Raw genomic sequence first — 17532 nt, forward strand, 5'->3', positions numbered from 1 at the left:
GAGGGAGCAAAAGGGCCTAGTAAGGAGTTGTGATACCACGAGATGCACTGAGTCGGCAAGTTTCCCCAACAGCCTCCACTTGACATTAAAACTGCCACGCCTTGATAGACATCTGAGAGGGAAGTAAGTCCCAGAGAGGCTGCCTGTGAACCCAGGCAGCATTATATGAGATGAGAAATATATAAACAGCTGAGATGCTGGAGGTCTATTTCCTTAATCAAACAGATACAAATGAGGTAAGCAGGAATGGGACTGTCAAAAACACTGTTGTGACAATTGAAAATTAATATATTTACTATGTATAATTAAGTTTATGGATGTATGTCATCTTCAATGTTAATATTTCAATTAAATTGCAGTATCCCTTTTTATGTGTTACACCATTCAGCTGTGGAGGTTGGACTTTGCTGTGACAGCTGACGAGGGTACCTTCTGCCTTACAGAAATTTGCTGCCTCTGCAGAATGGCTGAAGGGATCTCCTGCTTGCTCCTTACCCACCTTATGGGAGTGAAATTTCCTACTGACACGCCACCCCATATGACAATTAGGCAGCCGATCTGCAGGACGTGTTGTGCATGGCAAACACTGCAGTGGGTGAAGGTGTTCCCAAGGCCGCGACCTCCTAAGGTGCTGCGCAGCCTAGCAGAGTGGGGTCCCTCACTGCCACCCTCACATAGCCAGTGACATGGTGCAGGGGATTGCCCGCCCTGGGGTCTTCCCTGTACTGTGTAGAAAAGTCAGCAGGACACGGCCGCAGCAGCAGGTGGGCGCCCACAGTATCTTGTGCCTGAAAGGGCCGGTGATACGAACAGACTGACACAGCACCACGCAGCAGACTGCCTTGCTGCTGGTGTTGTAGGACTCCTCTTAATGTGTTTCATTAGCTTTTAGCTTCATCTGTCATTAATTGCTGGTGGGAGACTTGCAATCCATATCTGTTTCATGCTGCCATTTGATCTAAAAGTTAGTATTTCAAATGAATGCACAAACGATTGCCTTCTTACCTGCAAGGAGCTAACATTTCAGCTCCCCATCAATGTCCAAGCCTCGTGCCAGTGACAGAAAATGCTGCATAGCCAGTCAAGTGTTTTACTACACTGTTAAGGGAACGTGTTTCTAAACATTACTTACCTATGGCCTCTGACCAGGTAGTTAGGCATGCTGTAATACTTAACGTATGTAATCAATCTATGCTTTTAAGCTGAAAAACTGAAAACATATGTTGAGGCTAGGCACACTCAGACAAACTGGCAACCCTGAGCTCCTCGTCCTGTTGTTCTAGACGCATTTACACCGTTTGCCATGTGAAGCCATCAGCAGAGCAGCCAGCCTCACTCTTGACACTCTGGCATGAGCAACGCAAGCAGCAGTGATGAGGGCTGTTATGCTCAGTTCAGCAGCAGGTGCCCAAGGCCACACTGCCCTTGCCTTCACACAGATATTATGACCTGTCACGATGGGTGTTACCTGCACTTCTCGAGCCAGCTGAAGCATTTCAGGGACAGGACAAGGGGTGGTCCTCCCCAAGCAGCTGGCATAGCAACAGCTGTACTCTGCTTTTTCTTTTCTTTTCTTTTCTTTTCTTTTCTTTTCTTTTCTTTTCTTTTCTTTTCTTTTCTTTTCTTTTCTCTTCTCTTCTCTTCTCTTCTCTTCTCTTCTCTTCTCTTCTCTTCTCTTCTCTTCTCTTCTCTTCTCTTTTTTCTCTTTTTTCTTTTTTCTTTTTCCCTTCCCTTCCCTTCCCTTCCCTTCCCTTCCCTTCCCTTCCCTTCCCTTCCCTTCCCTTCCCTTCCCTTCCCTCTCAAGTGATGGGAGCACTTGCACCGTTTACCTGTGCCTCGGAGCAGCCACAGCAGGGGATCAGGACAGGCCAATGCACCAAGGACACATCAGCTTGCTCACCTCCTGCTCTTTTGGAATTAGTTTTGCAGTTAATGTACACACTGATGTCAAATAAAATGAAACCGTTATGATGTTGTGAGTTGCCTGAGTGTTCTTTTGAATTTAATTATTTAAATGACCTACTATTGTTTCTAAATTAAATATTTAAGCTTGCTAAATGGCTGCCATCCTGGCTTAGTAGTTAATGTGTCATGATTCGTGCTGACAGCTGGAGTTGGTGCTAGTGTTGGGGGATCTCACCTCCATGCTGTTTTCTCTGCACTGTACACACCCCGGTACTGCACCCTGGTACTGCACAGCCAAGGCACTTCGTGGAGACTTGTTTGCAGTGCCCTGGCTGGGAAGCTGAGGGCTGGAGCCAGCACAGGCCTCCAAGAGCCCAGGTTGCCCTCCCGCGCACACCCATGAGCACACGCACAAAATGCGGTATGGCCTATCTGCAGGTGCCAAGGGCACACGGAGAAAAGCTCTGTGTGATTTTTATGGAGCTACCAGCAATTCACCAGGGACATCTTGCGTGCCTGCTGCAGGCTTTCTGCAGGAGGTGAGGCATCAGGCCTGCTCGTGGGACCAAATCCCTTCCTGGTGAACAGAGGAGTCAGACTTCAGTCAGGGAGAAAAAAATAACGTCATTTGTCCAGGTTACCTGAAGTTTCTCAGTTGGCGAGACTTTAATAAGATAAAGAAGGAAGGGCACTGAGGAAGGAGAGGATTAGTATTGCATTCTTTCTTTGATTTTTTGTAGCTCTAGCTGTGCATTTTACACATCTATCCATTACTGTATTTGTTGGTTTCCTTCCATACGCCCAAAATCCTAATACAGTAAGCCTACGCTGTACTCAAGAAGAGGATTAATTCAAAATGAAGGCTTAATAAAATAAAATACCAATATAAAAATAGCAATATATGTCCATCTGTCTGCTGAACAGAAAGGGCCTGGGCACGTCAGACTCATATTTGTTACAAGTCCTTTTGTTTAGGTGTTATTTAGCACACGAATCATGAGCGGTGTTTTTGTTTGCTTTTTGTTTGTTTTAAAGATGGATGTTCAAATTTGAGCTATGTATTTTCATCCTTTGGTTTTGCATGGACTTTGAAACTTTTGAGGGCCTGTGGAGGAAGCATAAAGCTTTAAAAACGATATATATTTTTAAATATTAAGAATAGGAGATGTCAGATTTTTCTTTAATCTAACAGCAGAGATTATAATGGTCATTTAAATAATTCATAAAGCCTAAATAATTAGTCACTCTAGTTAATTTGCAAGCAGACAGACAAGGAATACATACTACATATGTAAGGTCAGAATTCAGTTTTAGGTGTTAAATAGCATGAATGCATTTATAAAAATGTATCTATCTTTTAAGAGATCCACCTTGTGCTTTCAAGAGCACAGGCATCACACATTTATTCTCAGCTCTTACATCATCAAGCACTGAGTCTATCCAGGCAGAAGTTAATACTCAGTTTTAGCAACCATAATATTTTTAATTTGCTGGGTTTGTCACGGCTAGGATCTGAAGGTGATCATGAGCCTGCACTCTTGCATTAGCACAACACACCATGTACTGTGTCTCCAGCAGCCAGCTGGGCATGGACTTAGGAACAGGGCAAATGTGCACTGATATGGCCCCATGGGGGGCCACCCACCCAGCAGGAATTTATATGGTAGCTAATTTCTGAGCCACAGGGGCAGGTAATTTCTTTATCCTTGCTGGATTTTTTTCTCTCAGTGTCTTTATCTGGTATGCTTTCGATTTTCTGCAGCCATTTAACATTCATATCTTAAAGCAAAGCTTTTTCTCAGCATAAAGTCACTCTGACAGAATAAACACTTCATTTTGTTTGTTTTAGAACTAGCAGCCATCTGCTAATTTCCTTTGATCATATCTAATGACTGTATTAGGTGATAACTATGACTGTTCCTGACACATGCCCACTCCTGTTGCCCAGCTCAACCTCTCCAGCATCTTACTTCACCGTATTACACCTCGGAGTACTTAGTCCTTCCAGGAGACATTGGCTGCTATCCTCTCCCTTGGGATCACCTGTAGTTCTGCTACATCTTTACCTGAGATGGAGACAAAGGAGGCAGGCAGCACTGCACAAGGTAATCACAATGGAGGCAAAATACACACTTCTTTTTTTATACAGTGCCTAATTATGCTTTCTCAGTATCTGGCCTATGAGCCCTAAAGCATATTTCCTTCTTTTCTCTGTTCTTTTTTTTTTAAAAAAAAAATAAAATAAAAACTTTTTGGAATAATTTTCTTTTAGTCATTTAAGAGTCACTGAGTCTCAGAGGGTCTTTCTTCAGTTCATATCGCGTGCCCCTCTTCTTAATAACCACAAATAATGTCATGAGCAAATGTCATCACCTCCCTGCTTAGCCAATTTTCCAGATCGTTTATGACAGCGTATGCCTGCACTGGTCCCTGAAGCCCTCCCAGTAGCCCTCCATCTACTGTAAAAACTGACACGCTCATGTCATACTGAATCCTAGGCTTCAGGCTCTTACCTGGATATTGCAAGACCTCCGACTGACAAGACTGCTTGCAAGTAGTCTCGATTGATGCCTGTACAAAATGGCATGGCAGAATCCTGTTGCCCACTTTCATATGACTTGTGGCACAGATAATTTTGATGTCCCCTGATGCAATATGCTTGGTAATGCCAGAAGGGCTAGAGCACAAGTACATATTCCCACTTAAAGCTCATAAGGGACTTTTCTCTAGGGTGAAAACACATTTAGGCACTTAAAAGCGGAGCAGGCTGTCTGCCATGCAGAGCCAACACACAAAACTGGCCCGATTTGAAACAATGAGGAACGTGCTTATTTACAGGAAGCTAAACTGTGTTTAGTTCAGCACTAAGAAATACAGACACGTGTGTCAAGTATGTGTCTTCTTTGTAGTTTTGGATTGGTGAAATTGGTAGCCTCCTCTGTTGTTTGTATCAACACCTTATATCAGCAGGAGTTAATCAAAACATTTTTATTTTTTTTCACAGAACTTGATGATTATGACAACATAATGCCTTTTTTCCCCCAATGGATCTGATATCTATTGCTTGGCATTGTTAGCACTGGGCATTTGATTTATATCAAAGTATTTTAAGTGTCACATACTATTGGTATAGAAGGGATGATTCTCAGTAAAACACTAGGATCGAGCCACTCCTCTAATTATAATAATTGTATTTAGAAAAGGTAAACAAGTTCCTCTCATAGGGAGGCATTTAATCTGTTCTGTTAGTGATGTCTTCTTTTTTGTTTTTTTTTTTTTTTTACCTAGTGAGTAGGTTAAAAAGTAAGCAGACAGCATTCTCCCAGGAGACAGGTTCTCCCCAGGCAGAATATATATTTTAAAATGACTGCCGTCAATGTGATGTGGTAATAGACCTTCATCCCTAATGCAAGTGCTGGCAGCAACTGAGGCATCATTTACTAGAATATATCTGAGGATGACTTTTTGTAGCTTTTTGTAGCAATCTGAGTTCAATTCAAACCATAATCAGCTAATCACTGGCAATTTTCAGATATGAGTCAAGCTAATTTCAAGACAATCAGCCTTAGATAGTTTCATTGAACAGCCCTGGAGATGATGTTTATGTTGATGTCCATTAGTATTCCAACTGACAGTAATGTGTGCTTTGCAAAAAGAAAACCAAAAAATAACAACAAAAACCCTCTCTAGCATGAACAACAACTAAAAGTCTGAAAGCCTGAAGTGTAGAAAATGGAGGTTTATTTTTACCCACTGGTGTTCCCGAGCAGGTGGTCGAACTCCAGGGCTGCATTTGTGTAAGGCGGCAGTGTGCTGTTTAGGATACTCACCCTAATTTGAAAGTGTATATTAGCTGCTGTTCAACAGTGACTTTCAAAACATTTGCTCTATTCAAAAGTTGAGGAAACTAAAAAGACTGTCAGAATCTAGGCCATACTGTGTGTTTGTTACTGTTTTCAAGAATTTTGATTCAAACCACTTGCACCTTTGCTAGCGCACATCACTACGGTTTGGAAATGAGCCTATAATGGCCCTTACTTTTTTTTTTTTTTTTTTTTTTTTTTTTTTTTTTTTTTCCCATTACTTGTTAGCTTGTTTTCACAGACTCCAGAGTTAGATATTCGTAACACCCCATTTGCAGAGAAATCCCCCAAAGGAAAGATGCTCCTTCCAAGCACACGGCCAAAGTGAGGCGCAGTGAGACTACAACAGGCAACTTACCCATTTGATCTGCCTTCCTTTATGAAAACACTCTGTCAGTCAGTCAGCTTGGAATTGGATGGGTACAGTTTGATCCTGGTACTGCTTAATGTGAAGCGGTGCTTTCTGGCATCTATTGCAGATGTAAGAAACCCTGAGGCCTGGTTCTTGAAGCACTGTGTGATGAAGTTATTGCAGTATTAACTTCACTGAGAAGTATTTGTTTCATTTTAGTGTTCTGGATAGCAAATACAGCTTTGGAGCTCTTGCCATCACATCCTTGACCTTTTATATGTCATTAACATGAAACTGAAGTTTTGTTGTCCCTCCTGACCTCTCCCGGGAGCTGAGGAGAGAGGAGGCACGCAGACTGCTCAGTGCCTGAGGAGCACTCCCTCAGGCCTGCCTGTGCCAGAGGCCTCAGCAGTCACACCGCATGGTGGTGGTGGTGCTGAGTCATGGAAGAGCATTTCTTACACATAGCTCCTGATGGTGACACACGCACAGGATCCTTTTACTAATGCTCCTGTTAATTAAACAAGTTAAAAAATAGCAAACCCCACAACATTTGCTAAATATGCACGTTAAAAAAATATTTACTGCAAATCAGTCCCCACTTCCTGAGACTGAGATGAATGCTAAGAGCCGTAACTCGTCCCCAGAGTACCTGGCAGCCTGACATTGAGTGCTTCGTACCGAGCTATGCCAGTCAGCAGACACATTAGCAGCTGTCTCCCATGTGGAGTCTGCATTAGGAGGGCAGGGACCTGCAGTCACACACACACACCTTTGCTCTGTTTTGTACTCTTTGTACAAGAGTAGTGGAGCGGCAGCCAGAACATTAACACAGCTAAAATAGAATATGGATTAATAGAAAAGGAACAGACTGCCATTTTATTAATCAGTATGCCTTTACTTGACTGTTGTGTTCTGCTTACTGCATCTCAAAAAGTCTGGATGGCAGAAACATTCTTCAGAGAATGGAGATAAATTGATTAGGATCATAGAAAAACTCTATAAGGCAAGAAATTGAAATGGTGGTACCTGTTTACTATCGATGTGATAAATCAGACTGAACAAGTTGCTTATAGACAAAGTCATTAATGGCGTACTAGTGCTCAGAGAGTTGTTCTATAAAGAAAGAACAAAAGATGATTTGTTAGGAAACAGCAACTGTAAAGCTTATGCTGATTACATATATTATATATTACGCTACTATTATATGCTACATAATATAAACTACATAATATGGTATATTATATACCACACAAAATATACTTTATTTATACTTATGGAGCACACTATATTGTACTGTTACATAGTAAGTATGCAGTATATAACATCATAAATATGTTTATGTTATACAATATATAATATATATATCAGATACTAAAATATATGCATTACAGAGACAGTATATTATACATAATCTATATCATCTATATTATATAGTATATAATATGTAATGTAATTATAAAATATTTTATTGCATAATATATAATGTATGTGTTAAACCATAATATATACTATATTATGCATAGTATTTAATATTATATAATTTACAAACTACAGCATATAAAATGTATAACTATATATTTGCCTATATCTAGCTATAATCTATATTTATAATGTAAATGTATAAAATATAATTGTATTTACTACATAGCACATATGTATAGTGTGTGCATATAAATATTTCATGCTATATAAACAATTATATATTGTATAATATATATTAAATGCATATAGAATATAACCTTTATTATAGGATAACATATATAGATTCATATATCTTTAATATAATGTATATGGTACTATCTATTATTGTATAATATAGATAACTGCACATATAGACTATGGTATATATAACAACATATATATTATGTATCTGTAATATATCTATATAATTCTAATATAGTACATGTAGTATTATATTTAATAAATATTGTCTTCATATATACATATATATTCTCTATATAAATACATAGTCAAGCAGATCCTTATATGCTAACCAAAGCATTTTGTTGGCCACATACAGTCACAAGTTACATAAATATAGCAGGAAATAAAGAAAGGAAGTATAGGTGAATAAGAAGGAAATCTCTAGGTACATTAGATATAATGATGTAATCACTGTGCAATTTAAAATTATGTAGTTGGATGCATTTTAACAGACATCAGATGTTGACACATTAATAAAATACATGTACTCAAACATATACATATAAACACAAATACAGCATGCTCTTTATAATTCATGGGTATACGTAAGCTATGTAGACATATATATAAACACACATAACTCTTAACAAGCTCTATTGAGAAAAAGAGAATTGTCATCATTGTCTGTCGGTGTGCGGATTAATAATTATCTTGGATACAAAGCAATTTCTTGCACAAACAGGTCAGTCTGTAATTGTCCCCTAGGGAGAAATATTGCCGGAATGATGGAGAATGACAAATTCCTCTGCACAGATTTAGCTCTGCATCAGTCTGATATATAATTTAGATGGGCTTGCGGTGCAAATGTCTTAAAGCAGGTACAAAAGAGTGCTACCAATAAGAGCCTTATTTTGGTATTTCCCAACACACCCTGCTCACATACAATTGCTGCACTGTTTATTCATGCTGCAGGGGGACAAAACCGTAGCAGGGAGAGCGCACAGGGAGGTGCATGCACTCCACAAGGCAGGGAAACCACAGGAGTGACAAAGTCATCACCGTGGGGTCAGGAAAAGTGGCTGTAGAGCTGGCTTAGCTGCAGCTTTGGTGGCTTTTCTTCCATATTTATGAGTTCTTCTCATTAGATGATCTGCTGGTACATGTTTTTCCTTAAGTGAGGGCCCATCCCTTTCAGAATCTAAAAGCTCTAAAAGCCACCAAAAAGTAATGAGCAGGAATGAGAAACATTCCCCCCACCCCGTGCTCACCTGAAAGTTCAGGTGCAGCAGCTGATCCCAAAAGGCACTCCTCTCTGATGGGGACTGTGCCAACCTGAGCATGCCAGGCAGCGGATTTAAAACACCTTTCCATGCAGATTTTGCACAGCGAAAGCAAGCCATAAATATTCATGGAAAGCAAATACAAAAGATATTTTTGTAAAATGAATACATTTTAAAAGGGTTGTAATATATTCATAGGAAGTTTTTCTAGCAGGAACCTAGAATCGGGGCCCAAGTCTGGAAGTTACAACACATTTCTCCAGCATTAAGCACTCGGTTGCAGTGAGAGCGCAGATCCCCCAGGCCGAGGCAGGCCGAGGCAGGCCTCGGGGACTTCAAGGGACTGGAGTAGTGCCAAGATGGGATTAATGCCAAGGACTTGGGCCGTCAGGACTGAGCTGAGACATGGAAGTGGGCTCTCCACTTATAGTGAAGTAGTTATTTCAATGTCTGTGTAGCTCACTTGTTGACACGAGGACCCTCTGCTTTGCAGGGTTGCTCAGCACCAGCACTGGAGGCACTCCGGTCCCACTGCCCTCTGAAATGCCATTGCAACCACAGCTAAATGGTAGCTCAGCTCCTCTCAGCTTTATCTTTTAGCAGGATTAAGTTTTACTGAGCCTTGTTTAAGATGAGCAATGACTTTCTCTCCAGAGCTGGTTTTTGAGCAGAAGGTGCTCAATCCAAAGGTGAGGTATTGAATATCAATTTATTGCCTTTTTACCCTCTGATTTCCTTTAAAAAAAAAAAAAAAAAAGATGAAATTGTGGGTGTGTGTTTGTATGCATAATACAAACAAATGCTTCCAAATGTATCAATGCCATTAACAAATGATGATTAAAAGTCATGGCAACAGCAGAGGTCACAGAGATCTTCTCCTTTCTCAGGCTGATGTGTGAGTACCTCAGCTAAATGTGCATGCAATACATGGGCAACAGATGTGGAAGGCTGTTAGGAAAAATGAAACAAACAAACAAAAAAGGCTGAGTACTTAGCACAATCCCAAACTAAGGTGCAGGGCACAGCTGATAAGCAAGAGACATAGGACTGGGAGATGAAATGGAAATGAAAGTGAAGGCCCACGCCAGCAGTGCAGCGTGGCTGCTGGAGCTCTGCAGGGAGGGATGGGACAGGTGCCCCAGCCTCCCCCTTGCTCTCGGCTTGCTTTCCAGGGGTCAGCCCCAGACACGAGCCCAATCCCACCACTACACGTTGGCTGTGTGGCTTATGCGCAGATGAGGACCTGAGTGAACAGTCAGACATGTACCTGCACCTGCAGTGCCATCTGAGGTCCTAACGCCAGTCCTCTCTGTTAGCTAATGGTATCACAAAGCATCCTGGTGATGCATCCTGCTGAAAGACACAGGTCTGGAACAGCCTTCTTGTTCATTAAATTATTCATGTTCCAGATGGCCACCCAAACACCTGGGCTGGTACCAGGAAAAGTCTACAGCAAAGTTCAGTCGTCCCCAGGCAAAAGCCTCCACTCAGAGTCCTTACGGGGTAGCTGGCAAAGGGGCACCCAGAGACACACTTGTCTCAGAAGTGCTCCTGTTAGCACCCACTCATCTACTGCCATATGGCGCCTTATGTCGAGATAAGCCGTAAACAGAATTGCACGACTCTAAATAACATTTAAGAAAAAAATACAGTGTCAGCCCAGCTGTTTATCACTACAACATACAGTTGTAATTATTCCTACCTTTTCTCATCATTACAATTCTAGCGTTCAAGTTTTCAAGCTTCTTTGTACCTTATGTCTACAAACACATTGCTAAACAGCTGCGACACTTAATAGTTCAGAACAGAAGATGGAGAGACAGTTGTGGTTACGAGTATTATTCAAATCACAGTTCAAAGAAAACCCTTTATTTTGGAGAAGATTTGTCCTGTGCAGCAGGGCACGTAGGTACCACTTCTAGACAAAAACTAATCACCTTCAACAGTGGTTTAGCAATTGGCTGGCAAATTATCAATTACTTCATGCACCATCATCATTTCTAATGTTTCCTATCATGTATGCACCAAGAACACTATTTTCTTTTCTGTTTTCAGTAATGCTTTCCACTTGTAGAATTAGCTGAACACAATAAGAGACAAAAATGTAATTACTGCAACCATGTATTAAACCTGCATTTATAAAACATTAAAAAAAACAATCACAAAAAAAAAAAAACTGGAGCTAAAACACTGTAGTTGGCAGTGTTTTTCTCTCTCTCTCTTTCTCTCAACCATAAGCCACTGCTGGAAGCATGCTCTTTACTTTTTCTTGCAAGTCACATACATCTTGTCTCTTGCTTGCAATGACTGTATAGTATAGTGTCAATCAGCTGAGATGAGAGTCATTTAGTTGCATATAATGATGTTTGGCCAAGTGAAATTGTACAGTTAATTATGACCAGATGTGTTTCAATATAGCCTTTCAACCTTTGAATTGCCCAGTATGCTTTCTCTCACATTTTGACTTTATCTCATTAATTGTCTCACTAACTAATCACAGGCAACTACTTCTAATGTAACCATAATGAGGGAGATACTAACTAAGCACTGAACGCTAGACCGTGGCTTTGTGTAGCAATTTCAGAAGCCTGACAGACCAGATTTCAAAAGGGCTGGCTTGCGGTCCTGAGTTCCTCTGGTGACTGCTATGTCCCTGCTGCCTTCCAGCCAGCACAGCAGTCACAGCTGCATTGAAATGAGCAGGCATTTTCTCCTACAGGCAGCAGGATGGAGACAGGCTACGAAGCTGGATGATCCTCGATTTACTGTGTTTATGAGGAAGCTGTTAACCAGAAATGAAAGCTGGGTGAAAACAAAGCAGAGAAAGAGCTTTGGTCACAGGGTGTGTATTTGTTTTTCTTAATTTTTGTTTGTTTGTCTTTCTTACTTTATTTTCTTTTTCTTTTTTGGTAGAGGACACGTGGAGTGGGAAGACCCTTTGAAGAACAGAGGAGCTGGGCTACTGAGAGTTTTTGTCTGTCAATGAAATTAAGTCCTTGTCTTTTTCTTTATACAATTCCCAAATACCTGTTTTCTAAACTTACATTTCCTCAAGTAATAAAACATCCCACTGGAGAAGAAAAATGTAAAACGCCTCTGTTTATCCTGGATTCCTCACTGGGTAGATTAAAGGTATGACAAAATATCTTATCCAAGAGCTTATTGCGATGATTTATTTAATATAGCTATATAAAAACTGATATTCCAATGCCAAATTTTATGCACAAGAGATGATTTATAAAGACTATGTTTTGTGTATTAAGAATAATGAAATAAATGCTATCAATCTTTGCAATTCCTTCAAAGTATACTGATGACCAATCCCCAGTCCATCACTGGTGCAGTGTCATCTCCTCATTCTGTGTGCCAAAGAGGTTATCACTGGATGGGATTACTGAAGTAAAAATATATTGGACATGTTTTTCATCTCCATATCAACAGGGATGTAAGAATGAGAAGGAGTCATGAAAATCCCCTTTCTCAGAGAAGACTTTAAGTGATGAAGTTATAACACATTTTTGAAGTGTGTTGAACCAAAAGGCCTGGGACAACAAGGTTTAAACTGAAGAGGTGGAAGAAGAGTGGGAGCAGGGGTGCGGAATGATGGTGTCAATTAAACCTTGTGTTAGGGATGAAAAATGACATCACCTGCACATTGCTGACACCCACACTCCGCTCAGGGCTGAGAAGTACAGCAAATTTGAACTTGGTGAAGTGAGAAAGTCGAGAGTAGATTTAAAGGGATGGATGGCTTTGTCAAATATTCTATTTTAGATAGGGGAAAATAAGGATAAAAATAAAACATTTTGGCTGTGTTGTATGTTTGATGCTCATCCAAAATGATTTTGCCTGGATCCTGAAATAGTAAGCTGCTTTCCTTAGAGGTGATCATACTTCCCACCCTTTTCTTCGTTCTTTCTTTCCCTCCCACAGTATCAAGCTCTTAAAGAAAAACAACAACAAGAGGCTTTGAATGAGTACCTCCTCTTCAAAAAGCTTTTATAAATGGGAGAATTAGAGGTGCTCAGAGAAATTAAGGACTTGGCAAGTCTCAGGAAGACGGATTGGCATTTATTTTATTTTGTATATACCTTGTCATGTAACCCACCAAATGATCTCAGATTTGTGTTGTGGCCATATCTACAGTAAAAGACAATGATATTTCTTGAGAGGGTAAGAATAAATCTCCCTTGAAAGCACACAGTTACCTTCTACATGAAGCTATCACACGGATTTTAGAAAGCAATTAGTAGGGCAACAAGCTGGGTGTCCATGGCTTGCCTTTCTATTTTCTGGACACCAAAGCCACATTCAAAAGAGAATGGACAATTATTTATTTATTTATTTATTTCCCCTGAAAAATCTAATATCCTATCAAAAAACCTATGATGTTGTAGTTCATATGAAATGCTTGGACACTGTCCTGGTTTCAGTTAATTTATATAACTCTGGACAGAGTTAATTTTCCTCCTAGTAGCTGGTAGGGTGCTATGTTTTGGATTAGGATGAGACGAGTGCTGATAACACACTGATGTTTTAATTGCTGCAGAGCAGTGCTTATACTAAGCCAAGGACTTTTCAGCTCCTCGCTCTGTCCTGCCAGCGGGCAGGCAGGGGGTGCAGCAGGAGCTAGGAGGGACAGACCCAGGACAGCTGACCCAAACTGGCCAAAGGGGTATTCCATACCATCTGACGGCATGCTGAACAATATCTAGGGGTGGCTAGCCGGGGTGGGGGGCCGGCTGCTAGGGGATAGGCTGGGCATCAGTCAACGGGTGGTGAGCAATTGCATTGTGCATCACTTGTTTCGTACACATTATTATTAGCAGTACTATTATTATTATTTTCCTGTCTTAATAAATTGTCTTTATCTCAACTCACAGGCTTCACTTTCCCATTTCTCTCCCCCATCCCAGAGAGGGAGGGGGGAGGGTGAGCAAATGCCTGTGTGGTGTTCAGCTGCCGGCCGGGTTAAACCACAACAGACACTTTCGTCTTGGGAAGAGAGCTAACAATACGCCTTACATGGCATGCAGACAATGCTCTCTTCACTTTTATTAGTTGTCTCTGTCACCATGTGCCCAAAAGATGGAGGTAGATGCTGCTCTAGGTTTTATATTGTGACCATTTACAGAAAAAGCACTCAGTATACATGTACGCAGACATTAGCTAGGTGTCACCACTGTGCTCTCATTCATTGCCTGACAGAATATTTTACTTTAAGCCCTAAAGAACAAACAGCAGCATTTAGGGTCCTGGGTGAGTAAATGTGCCTAGGCCCTTAATATGGAGCTTAGCAACATCTGGGAATTGCTGACTGAGCACAGACAGGAGAGGGGCACCGATTATCAGCAGTGTGATATAACTTTACAAGTAAGGCACATCTAACCTCAGAGAGTGATGAACTGTGCAGGTGGTGAGGCCCAGCATCCTGCCCTGTTGTCACCAGGCCTTTTCCAGCTGTGCACTCACTGCCATGCGGGAGCAGGGAGAGCCTGATGCAGCCACGTGAATGTTTGGAAAGTCCAGCCTCAATTTTAATGAGAGAAGAAAACAAGATAATAATAATAGTTACAGAGAGTACCTAGTTTGTTCCAGCACTGGAACTTCCAGTTGTGGCTTTTTATTCATTCATTCATTCATTTATTTTCTGCAAATGTCCAATGTCATAAAATGACCAATGTCATAAATCTTTGTATGGAGCAGGATTAATTTTATACGGATAATTTGGACAAAAATAACCCATTTAGTGTTTTTTGTTTGTTTGTTTTTGTTTTTGTTTTTGTTTTTTTAACCTCAGGGCATTTACTTTGCTGAACTGGAAGGTTGCACATTTGATCTGGCCACAATTAACACAGACACAATTAGCAAGCAGCATTCTCAGCCACTGCCTACCTACCATTAGCTTCAAGGATGGTTCATGGGCAATTCTCTTTGAGAGAAAGGCTATTCTTTATTTCTGGGTGTAACTGTGAAGAGATTCGACTAACTATCTCCCTGACTCAAACTGCTAAACCCAACCCACACAAATGTATTTCACTCTAAGTGCCCCCACTTTCCTCACTCTCCCCCACTTTTCTCTTGCTTTCCCATTATCCACCTCCCCAACAATAATAGGCCGTAAGTTTGTTTGCTTTTTTCCTGTCATAGTGAATGTCTAGTTTTAAATGCCACCTTGTTTAAAGATAAGAAAAATGAAAAGAAAAATAGCCACAGAACAAACTAATCTCCCTTTCCAAATATAAAATAAAAGCCATCTTATTTTTAGGCTTTGCAGCAGCTCATGTGTCATTTTCATGATTTCTTTCGATGACTGAAAGGCAGTGAGAGGAGGCGAGAAAAAAACTTTTTTTGTTCCCCTTAGAAATACATATTCAGAGCTTTCCCTAACCTGATTTCTCCTACATTAAATCATCCGTAGACCAAGCTACAATGAAGCCCCAATTACCTGATGTTTTTGTCAGCTTTCAGTAAACTGCATCATGGTGATTAGCCCAATATAATGGCACCAGCAACATGATGCATGTAGGCTATAATTTTTTTTTTTTTTTTTTTGCATTATAAATCTACCTCCAGCACCCAGCAGCTAAAAGAAGCTGGGCTTCCAGGTATGTTGAGAGCAGGCTGCAGAGTAGGACTTTTGGGTTAGAAACCAACCATGCCATTACCCTGAGGGCGAAGGGGACGAACGAGACCAGGAATCCATTTTGTACAGCTCTGGTCCATCTGGTGTCGTGGGTAGGTCATGCAGGGCCTGACACCAGCTCCTTGTGATCAACAGGAAACATCCCAGTCACCTGAAGGACAGCAGAACAGACCATTAACTCTTAATTTCTCGGGCCCTTTATGAATAAAATTACTTTTTTTTTTTTTTTTTTTTTTTTCAATACCCTCCAGCAGGCAGATACCAACACAAGATAAGCTTTCGGCCTTCAGCTCTCAAGACTTAATTCCCCAAGATGATTAATAATCCCTTTATAGCATCACATCATGTATGGCAGCTATCACCTTAGTGGACGCAGGCAGAAATCCATTCTGATTTCAGTACATTTCTTCATATGTGGTTTTGTTAGCCAATATATTACAACAGTGGAAACATCTAATTGGGTTACATGATTATATAAAAAAATATTCTGTGTATTAAATATGTGCCTTTCATTTTAAACTGCCTGAAAAAAAAAGTTTAGTTCATACAACCATAACTGGTTTGTATCAAAAAGCTCTTTCAGTGTGTAAATATAATCATCTGCTGACTTTCTCTAAACATATCATTACTACTCCAGGAGAAAAACATGCGAATACATCCAATAAATGTTCTTCAAATCCTTCCTTCTTTCCTCTCAACCATTGCAAATAGAGCATATTATTCAGAAACGCTTCTATCTGGTGTATGTGATGCTGCTCTTATTTGTCCCTTGGGACCTTTGGTTGCGGATGAGCAGCTCCAAGCATAAGGACTGGGAGCAGATGCAAACGGCAAGGCTGTGCCGTGCCGGGGTTGGTTACCGCACCCCTGCACACCTGCTCACTACCTGGCACCGTGTGCCATAGCAGAGATGTTGCTTTGCCCCCATTGCTGTGTCTAAGTCTTCCCTGTTTGCCCAAGCATTACACCTTTGTGCTTCCCTGGGCCATTAACTGCACTATTCAGTGTCTAAACCGTAATGCCAGATCCTGCTCCTGCCTTAGCCTCAATCCCCAAGAGTCCGCCCTGATCCATCCCCGGCTTCTTGCTTGAATGTTTGTCCCAGCTTACTGTCCCTGCACAGCACCAGACCCTCCGTGCTAGACATACAGCACCTTCCCTCACCATCCCGTCCTTAAAAATAAAACTTCCTTTCTCTGCCAAAGAGTGCTAATCTGTCTAGTTGAGGAGCTGCAATAAATCCTTCCCCTTTCAGCATGCAGCTATCAATTAGTGCCGGTGCCTAATCTGAATGTTTGAAAGTCTGATAGACCTATTAATAGCAAAACATCAGGCATCTAATTTCCAGATACTCTAAAATTTAATTCCAGTTCTGTTTAACTATCCTGGATTTCTTTTTAAAATTATCATGCCTATGTTTCTGCTACACTGTGTTTCTTTATCCTGATGTTATCGTGCTCAGCACAGATATGTTCAATAAGCAGTCTGGATAAAAGGGAATGTGGTCATACTTCCCATTTGGCTGCAGACAGTGCTCACGAGTAATGCAAGATCCAAACAGATTGAGGAAAATATCACTCTACTAAAATAAACAAATAAATAAATAAATAAAAATCTCCTGAGGAAAAAAACTCCCGAGTCTTCTGTGGGACTCCTGTACATGCACAGCACTTAGATGGCACACTCACTTCAAGGAACCCTAACTCAGTCTGCACAAAGATGTAAGGGGTTATTATTTACCTCTTGCACAGGTACGTAGTGTGAAAGTGAAGTTAGTCCCTAATGAAAGCACATGCAGGGAGCAGTGAATACCATCCTCGCATTCATCTGACTGTATTA

The 17532-nt window shown here is 40.8% G+C and overlaps 2 long non-coding RNA genes across 3 annotated transcripts in view; one reads left to right on the forward strand and one right to left on the reverse strand.

The window, feature by feature from the left end:
* The first annotated feature begins 8066 nt into the window (after positions 1–8066).
* On the forward strand, positions 8067–12197 carry LOC118168861. Of its 2 annotated transcripts, none has more exons than XR_004751822.1 (2): positions 8067–11685; positions 11767–12197. It is a non-coding gene; the product is annotated as an uncharacterized LOC118168861 (long non-coding RNA). The 2 variants fall into 2 exon arrangements; XR_004751823.1 differs by having other exon boundaries at positions 11961–12197.
* Positions 12198–15607: 3410 nt separating this feature from the next.
* LOC118168863 overlaps positions 15608–17532 on the reverse strand; it is an 88050-nt gene continuing 86125 nt past the window's right edge. Inside the window, exon 5 of the long non-coding RNA XR_004751825.1 lies at positions 15608–15844. This is a non-coding gene — a long non-coding RNA (uncharacterized LOC118168863). The remainder of the gene's footprint in view (positions 15845–17532) is intronic.

The sequence above is a fragment of the Oxyura jamaicensis genome, chromosome 6, assembly GCF_011077185.1.
Source record: "Oxyura jamaicensis isolate SHBP4307 breed ruddy duck chromosome 6, BPBGC_Ojam_1.0, whole genome shotgun sequence".
NCBI classification, from domain to species: domain Eukaryota; kingdom Metazoa; phylum Chordata; class Aves; order Anseriformes; family Anatidae; genus Oxyura; species Oxyura jamaicensis.